At 45.7% G+C, this 7,917-nt stretch overlaps 2 pseudogenes across 1 annotated transcript; one reads left to right on the forward strand and one right to left on the reverse strand.

Annotated features, from left to right (window-relative positions):
• Positions 1 to 1,011: 1,011 nt before the first annotated feature.
• On the reverse strand, positions 1,012 to 2,676 carry LOC108285018 (annotated as a pseudogene).
• Positions 2,677 to 4,316: 1,640 nt separating this feature from the next.
• LOC108284995 lies at positions 4,317 to 4,999 on the forward strand (annotated as a pseudogene). The gene has a single exon (XR_001817409.2). The product of XR_001817409.2 is annotated as a 60S ribosomal protein L10a-like (transcript).
• Positions 5,000 to 7,917: the final 2,918 nt, after the last annotated feature.

Genomic DNA, 7,917 nt, shown 5'->3' on the forward strand with positions numbered 1-7,917 from the left:
ACAATCTTGGTTTACCGCAACCTCCACCTGCCAGGTTCAAGCAATTCTCCTGTCTCAGCCTCCCACATAGCTGGGATTACAGGTGCCCATCACCATGCCCAGCTAATTTTTGTATTTTTAGTACAGATGGGGTTCACCATTTTGGCCAGTCTGGTCCCGACTCCTAACCTCAGGTGATCTGCCCGCCTTGGCCTCCCAAAGTGCTGGGATTACAGGCCTGAGCCACTGTGCCCGGCCTATACTTTATTTTCTTGTGGGCACATCTACAAAGCTGAAACTGTAATTTGTTCATCTCTGTGCCCCCAGTACCTAGCACATAGTAGGTGTTCAATAGTATCTGTTGATGCTGAACAATAGCATTTGCTACATTTTCCTTACCTATAAGACTAGGGTAAAAACATTGTTTACTTAAAAAGGATTTCCTGACGTTGGATTAATTGTTTAATTCTTAAAATGTAAAGTAGGACAAGGTTAATACAGAAAAAAATAGTGAAAGAAGAGTTTTGTTTTAAGGAACCACACAGATGGGGGTTCCATTAACTAGAGGAGTTAACAGTTAAAAAAAAGAATTATAGGCCGGGCATGATGGCTCACATCTGTAATCCCAGCACTTAGGGAGGTCGAGGCGGGTGGATCACGTGAGGTCAGGAGTTCAAGACCAGCCTGACCAACATGGAGAAACCCCATCTCTACTAAAAACACAAAAAATTAGCTAGAAGTGGTGGTGCATGCCTGTAATCCCAGCTACTCGGGAGGCTGAGGCAGGAGAATCACTGGAATCTGGGAGGTGGAAGTTGCAATGAGCTGAGATCGCACCATTGTACTCCAGCCTGGGCAATAAGGGAGAAATTCTGTCTAAAAAAAAAAAAAAAGAATTATAAAACACATATTTAATGAAAGCCACTGAATACTTAAAGAGGTCTAAGAAACCTCAAGATAATTGATTCTTTTTTTGACCTCTGAACTTTTTATTGGCCTCCTGCTCCCAAAGGGTCCCCTGCTTCTATTGGCTTAATGTCTCAGAGCTTTGGTGGCGTTGGTCTCAGACACCACTTTGCCATCCACTGTCTGGCGGGTGGTGGTCTTTTGGATGGTTTGCATGGAATTGCGGCTGTCCGGGGCATCACCAAGATTGAAGTCCTCACCATCTTCCAGCAGGCGGCAGTAGGTGGCAATCTCAGCCTCCAGCTTGACCTTGATGTTCAGCAGGGCCTTGTACTCTTGGGCCTAGCACTGTCCCTCTGCCCAGGTCTGTACCAGCTCTGACTCCAGGTGCAGCAGGATCCCGTTGAACTGTTCCATTTGCAGGGCATAGCGGGCCTCCACCTCCCTCAGGCTGTTCTCCAAGCTGATCTTCGTATTTCTCATGAAGTCCAGGTCAATCTTCAAGGACTGGACCATATGTCTCAGCTCTGTGAGAGTCATCTCAGCAGCTCCAACCTTGGCGGACTGCGTGGGGACCACTGTGGTGCTCTCCTCAATCTACTGAGACCAGTACTTGTCCAGCTCCTCTCGGTTCTTCTGAGCCAGCTCGTCATATTGGGTCCAGATGTCTCCCACAATCTTGGCGAGGTCCTGAGACTTGGGGACATCTACTTCCATGGTCAACCCAGAGCTGGCAATCTGGATTTGTAGGCCTTTTATTTCCTCTTCATGGTTCTTCATGAAGAGCAGCTCCTCCTTGAAAGCCTCAATCTCTGTCTCTAGCTGCAGCTGAGTGATGTTGGTGTCATCAATGACCTTGCAGAGCCCACGAATGTCACTCACCACAGACTGAGGCATGGCCAGCTCTGTCTCATACTTGATTCTAAAGTCATCAGCAGCAGCCGGGCATGGTGGCTCACACCTGTAATTCAAGCACTTTGGAGGCCAAGGTGGGCAGATCACCTGAGGTTGGGAGTTCAAGACCAGCCTGACCAACATGGTGAAACCCCATCTTAAAAAAAACAAAAGTCATCAGCAGCAAGATAGGCATTGTCAATCTGCAGAATGATGCAGGCATTGTCCACAGTATTTGTGAAGATCCGAGCCCTCAGGTCCTCGACGGTCTTGAAGTAACGGCTCCAGTCTCTGATCTGGGGTCCCTTCTTCTCCAGCTGCTCCTGGATTTTGCTCTCCAGCTTCCAGTTCTCGGTTTCCAGGCTCCTTACTCTGTCCAGGTGGGAGGCTAAGTGGTCATTCAGGCTTTGCATAGTCTCCTTCTCGTTCAGCATGCCTCCCATTCCTGCCAGACCCCTGGCCATCCCCGCAGCCAGGCCCCCGACCCCCATGCCGCCCCAGAAGCTGGTGGAGCGGGACACAGATATGCAGGAACCAGAGCCTCCGGCGCTTGCATAGACACTGGCCACAGTGCTGACCAGCTGGGCACCATAGCTGGGCACTTGGATGGAACCCGGGGACCAGTAGTTGGTGGAGAAGGTGGATCACTCTGGAGTGGTGAAGCTCAATCTGCCCGGAGAGGAGAGAGAGAGGACGGGACTCAGGCTTTGCCTACCAAGATAATTGACTCTTACAGAGTCAACTGGTGTCAAGCACTACGCCTTCCCCATTTTTTCAAGAAAGTTACAATCCAGATGTGATGTCAGGTCACATACCAGTAAAGAGAAAAAAATGCAAAATAGTGCCAGCTATGTGCCAGTAAATTATAAATTGCAGCAGCACATAAGTCTACCTCATCTCGTTTGAGAACTCTTCTTCTCGTTTTCTTTGAGAACCCACTTGTGTCTGGCTAGACTAAAAGGCCCAAAGTAGACTAATAAAATGACATGTTGAAAGAGTTTGCACCAAGTGCACTGTCACTAACAACAATCAACCATACATAATGTGTAAGCCACCCTCCAATTTAAAAAGGCAAACCTGTTTTTGTGGACGGCACATTCAATTGAAAATCTAAAACTAGTCCAGGTTTGGTGGCTCACACCTGTAATTCCAGCACTTTGGGAAGCCGAGGCAGAAGGAACTTAAGAGTTTGAGACCAGCCTGGCCAATATGGTGAGACCTCATCTCTACAAAAAAGTGTAAAAAACAAGAACAAACAAACAAAAAACTACCAGCTTGGGCAACATGGTGAAACTCTGTCTCTACAAAAAATAGAAACATTACCCAGGGGTGGTGGCTTGCACCTGTAGTCCCAGCTACCTGGGAGACTGAGGCATGGGAATTGCTTGACCTCGTGGTGCAGAGGTAGCAGTGAGCCAAGACGGCTTCACTGCACTCCAGCCTGGGCTACAGAGTAAGATCCTGTCTCAAAAAAAAAAAAAAAAAAAAAAAGGCTGGGTGCAGTGGCTCATGCCTTTAATCTCAGCACTTTGGGAGGCTGAGGTGAGAGGATCACCTGAGGTCTGGAGTTTGAGACCAGCCTGACCAACATGGTGAAACCCTGTCTCTACTAAAAATACAAAATTAGCCGGGCCTGGTGGCACATGCCTATAATCCCACCTACTCGGGAGGTGGAGGCAGGAGAATTGCTCGAACCCAGGAGGTGGAGGTTGCAGTGAGCCGAGATTGCGCCATTGCACTCCAGCCAGGACAACAAGAGAAAAACTTCATCTCAAAAACAAACAAAACAACAAAAAGAAAAATATTAGACAAGCGTGGTGTGACATGCCTGTACTCCTAGTCCCCCCTGTAGCTCCCCCTTAGGAGGCTGAGGTGGGAGGATCACTGGAGTCGGGAAGGTAGAGGTTGCAGCGAGCTGAGATCCGGTCACTGTACTTCATCCTGAGAGAGAGAATGAGACCCTGTCTCAAAAAAAAAAAAATATATATATATATATATATAAACCTATTTTAATAGTATCCATTTCAAGATGAAACTGGGGTAAAACAAAAAGAAAAAAAAAAAAATTGTATCCCCGCTACACCCACTCACCCACCTCCACAATGGCCTCCTTCAATTCACGAGTTCTCTCCCACCCCCTCTGGAATAAACGCCTCCCCCCAGCAAAGTTGCTAACTCCTTCCCCCACACAGAACACTAACTCATTTTCTCCACCACTTCCGCCTATTTCCTAATGGATTCAAGCGCTTTCATACTGAATTTCTGCTGACCTTGAATTAAACTAAACCATATACTATTTTGGGTCACAGATAAATCAGGGGGAAAGTAGAGCTCACAGTCTGTGATGATTCTCTGGCTGCCTAATCACATATACAATGTCAATGGGAATAGCACTCTAGAGATAAAGCTGCTTTAGTTCACCTGCACCCTGTGCCTTCCACCGTGACCCAAGCAGGAGATATTTTACTGAATTGGTATGGCTTCCTATTCTGGATAAGAATAACAAATTAGGCTCTTTTCCGGTTAGCGCGGCAGAAGTCATGAGCAGCAAAGTCTCTCGGGACACCCTGCACGAGGCGGTGCGGGAAGTCCTGCACGGGAACCAGCGCAAGCGCCGCAATTTCCTGGAGACCGTGGAGTTGCAGATCAGTTTAAAGAACTATGACCCCCAGAAGGGCAAGCGTTTCGCGGGCACCGTCAGGCTTAAGTCCACTCATCGCCCCAAGTTCTCCGTGTGTGTCCTGGGAGACCAGTAGCACTGTGACGAGGCCAAGGCCGTGGATATCCCCCACATGGACATCGAGGCGCTGAAAAAACTCAACAAGAATAAAAAACTGGTCAAGAAGCTGGCCAAGAAGTATGATGCATTTTTGGCCTCAGAGTCTCTGATCAAGCAGATTCCACGAATCCTCGGCCCAGGCCTAAATAAGGCAGGAAAGTTACCCTCCCTGCTCACACACAATGAAAACATGGTGGCCAAAGTGGATGAGGTGAAGTCCACGATCAAGTTTCAAATGAAGAAGGTTTTATGTCTGGCTGTGGCTATTGGTCACGTGAAGATGACAGACGATGAGCTTGTGTATAATATTCACCTGGCTGTCCATTTCTTGGTGTCATTGCTCAAGAAAAACTGGCAGAATGTCCGGGCCTTATGTATCAAGAGCACCATGGGCAAGCCCCAGTGCCTATGTTAAGGCACATTTGAATAAATTCTATTACCAGTCAAAAAAAAAAAAAGAGAGAGAATAACAAGTTAGGAAGCCCTCTATGATTAAATCATCCCAGGGCTCCATACAGTGAGCCTTTTTTTTTTTTTTTTGAGACGGAGTTTTGTTCTTGTTGCCCAGGCTAGCATGCAATGGCACGATCTTGGCTCACTGCAACCTCAGCCTCCTAGGTTCAAGCGATTCTCCTGTGTCAGCCTCTCGAGTAGCTGGGATTACAGGTGCCTGCCACCATGTGCAGCTAATTTTTGTATTTTTAGTAGAGATGGGGTTTCTCCATGTTGGCCAGGCTGGTTCTGAACTCCTGACCTCAGGTGATCTGCCCGCCTTGGCCTCCCAAAGTGCTGAGATTACAGGCGTGAGCCACCACCCCCGGCCGCACTGAGCCTTTTAAAGCAAAGTTCCCATTGTCATTAGGAGGCAGGAATCCTACCTTTTAAGTTCTTTATGGCATATAGAAAATTATAGGAACTCAACAAATATTAAATTAGCCTATGGTTTATGTACACTTGAGTATTAAAATGAATTTTATTGTGATAGGAGGGAACCCAGCAACAACAAGCAAGCAGAGCAAGTCTTTATTTTCTGCTTCCCTTGTTAATTTAAAGCTGTGAACTGGAAAGTTAGTTCAGCCTGCCCAGTAGTCCATGTCCTCAAGTCAAACACAACTCTTAGGTAAGTGACTCTCGTTTTATGTAACTCGAAATCTTTCAACCAGAATCATGGAATGGTAGAAATGACTAGCTGGAAGTTACTCTATGTGGCCTATGTCAGTCCTCTCATACTTCAGTAAGTATACAAATAAGGTGGGGATTTTTTTTTTTTTTTTTGAGACGGAGTTTCACTCTTGTTACCCAGGCTGGAGTGCAATGGCATGATCTCGGCTCACTGCAACCTCCGCCTCCTGGGTTCAGGCAATTCTCCTGCCTCAGCCTCCTGAGTAGCTGGGATTACAGGCATGCGCCACCATGCCCAGCTGATTTTTTGTATTTTTAGTAGAGACGGGGTTTCACCATGTTGACCAGGATGGTCTCGACCTCTTGACCTCGTGATCCACCCGCCTCGGCCTCCCAAAGTGCTGGGATTACAGGCGTGAGCCACCGCGCCTGGCCTAGGTGGGGATTTGTTAAAGTTCCAGTTCTGATTTAGGTCTAGAGTTGGGCCCCAGATTCTGCATTTCAAACTAATTTTCACGTGATGATGTTCATGTATCGATTACAGTTTGAGGAGCCAAAAATCTAGGCTAACTCCCTCACTTTATAAATGAAGTCCAAAGAAGTGAAATGATTCAGTTATTTTACATCTGTTTCTATTGTTTTTTCATTCATTACCATAATTTAGAAATAGCATACTCACGCCTGTAATCCAAGCACTTTGGAGGCCAAGGCTGGTGGATCACCTGAGGTCAGGAGTTCAAGACCAGCCTGACCAACATGGTGAAACTCCATCTTAAAAATAAATAAATAAATAAATGAACAACAACAACAAAAAAAAAATAGCATAAATTTGAAACAGGAACTGATTGCTGGGAATTTAGAAAAAAATTGTAAGTTCACAAAATTTTTAGTTTTGTTATTTATTTTTTTTATTTTACATAATCTAAAAACATACTAATAGCATGTGCTGGATTCATTGTTACACGGGTGTCACCTTAACCCACAATAATTTGTTCTTATCATAATCAGTTAATAGGTTCACTGTATTTCCACAGATGCATGACAGTGTACTGAGTATCATATCATGATATACTCATCCTTTCTCATTCCGCTACCTTTTGTTTAATCTTAATTTTATAGTTTAACTCAAACAGTTCCAGAGATTCTATTTATGTTTGGCAAAGAGGCTAGATTATTCCATTATTACAATAGGAGGCTTGATTATTCCATTTCTTTCCTCCATCTCACAACTAACTAGGAAGCAAGCTTGAGATAAAAAGAGAAACATCCAGCCAGGCGTGGGTGCGCACCTGTGGTCGGAGCTACTGGGGAGGCCAAGTGGAAGATCGCTAGAGGATTGGAGGTTGAAGCTGGAAGGAGCAATGATGGTACCACTGCATTCCAGCCTGTGCAGCAGAGCAAGACCCTGTCTCTAAAGAAAAAGGAGAGAGAGAGAAAGAGAGAGAGGGGGACAGAAAAACATAGGATGTCTTTATTTTCTGACCCAGTAATTTAAAATTACAGCTCAGAGTTCCCTTAAGAGTTAGTTTAATTTGCTGAGTTCTTGGGAGAATTCTACCGATTTTTTTTTTCTGAGACAGTTTCTCTCAGTCACCCAGGCTGAAGTGTAGTGGCACGATCTTGGCTCACTGCAGCCTCCGCCTCCCAGGTTCAAGCAACTCTCTTGTCTCAGCCTCCCGAGTAGCTTGGATTACAGATGCATGCCATCATGCCCAGCTAATTTTTGTATTTTTTTGTAAAGCTTGGGTTTTATCATGTTGGCCAGGCTGGTCTCAAGCTCCTGAACTCAGGTGATTTACCTGCCTCAGCCTCCCAAAGTGCTGGAATTACAGATGTGAGCCACCATACCTGGCCCTGCCAATCATTTTTTAAAAAATCATTTTAATATAGTTTTAAAACTTTTCATAATAATATTAAAAAACACTTAAACATATATGTACATATATCTTAGGCCTCTGGTCTCTCCATTCCTTTAGGAAAGCAAGTAGTGAATCACTAGAAAATGTCCAAATGAGAAAATGTTTCTCTTCTAGAGGCTGTCATCCTAAGTGATCTAAGAGTAAACTGCCTTACCTCTCTATGGGATGGGGGAACCAAATGAAACCTAGGGTTAACAGTTTCTGCTGGGCGCGGTGGCTCACGCCTGTAATCCCAGCACTTTGGGAGGCCAAGGCGGGTGGATCACGAGGTCAAGAGATCGAGACCATCCTGGTCAACATGGTGAAACCCCGTCTCTA

This window comes from Cebus imitator, unplaced genomic scaffold (assembly GCF_001604975.1).
Source record: "Cebus imitator isolate Cc_AM_T3 unplaced genomic scaffold, Cebus_imitator-1.0 Scaffold287, whole genome shotgun sequence".
NCBI classification, from domain to species: domain Eukaryota; kingdom Metazoa; phylum Chordata; class Mammalia; order Primates; family Cebidae; genus Cebus; species Cebus imitator.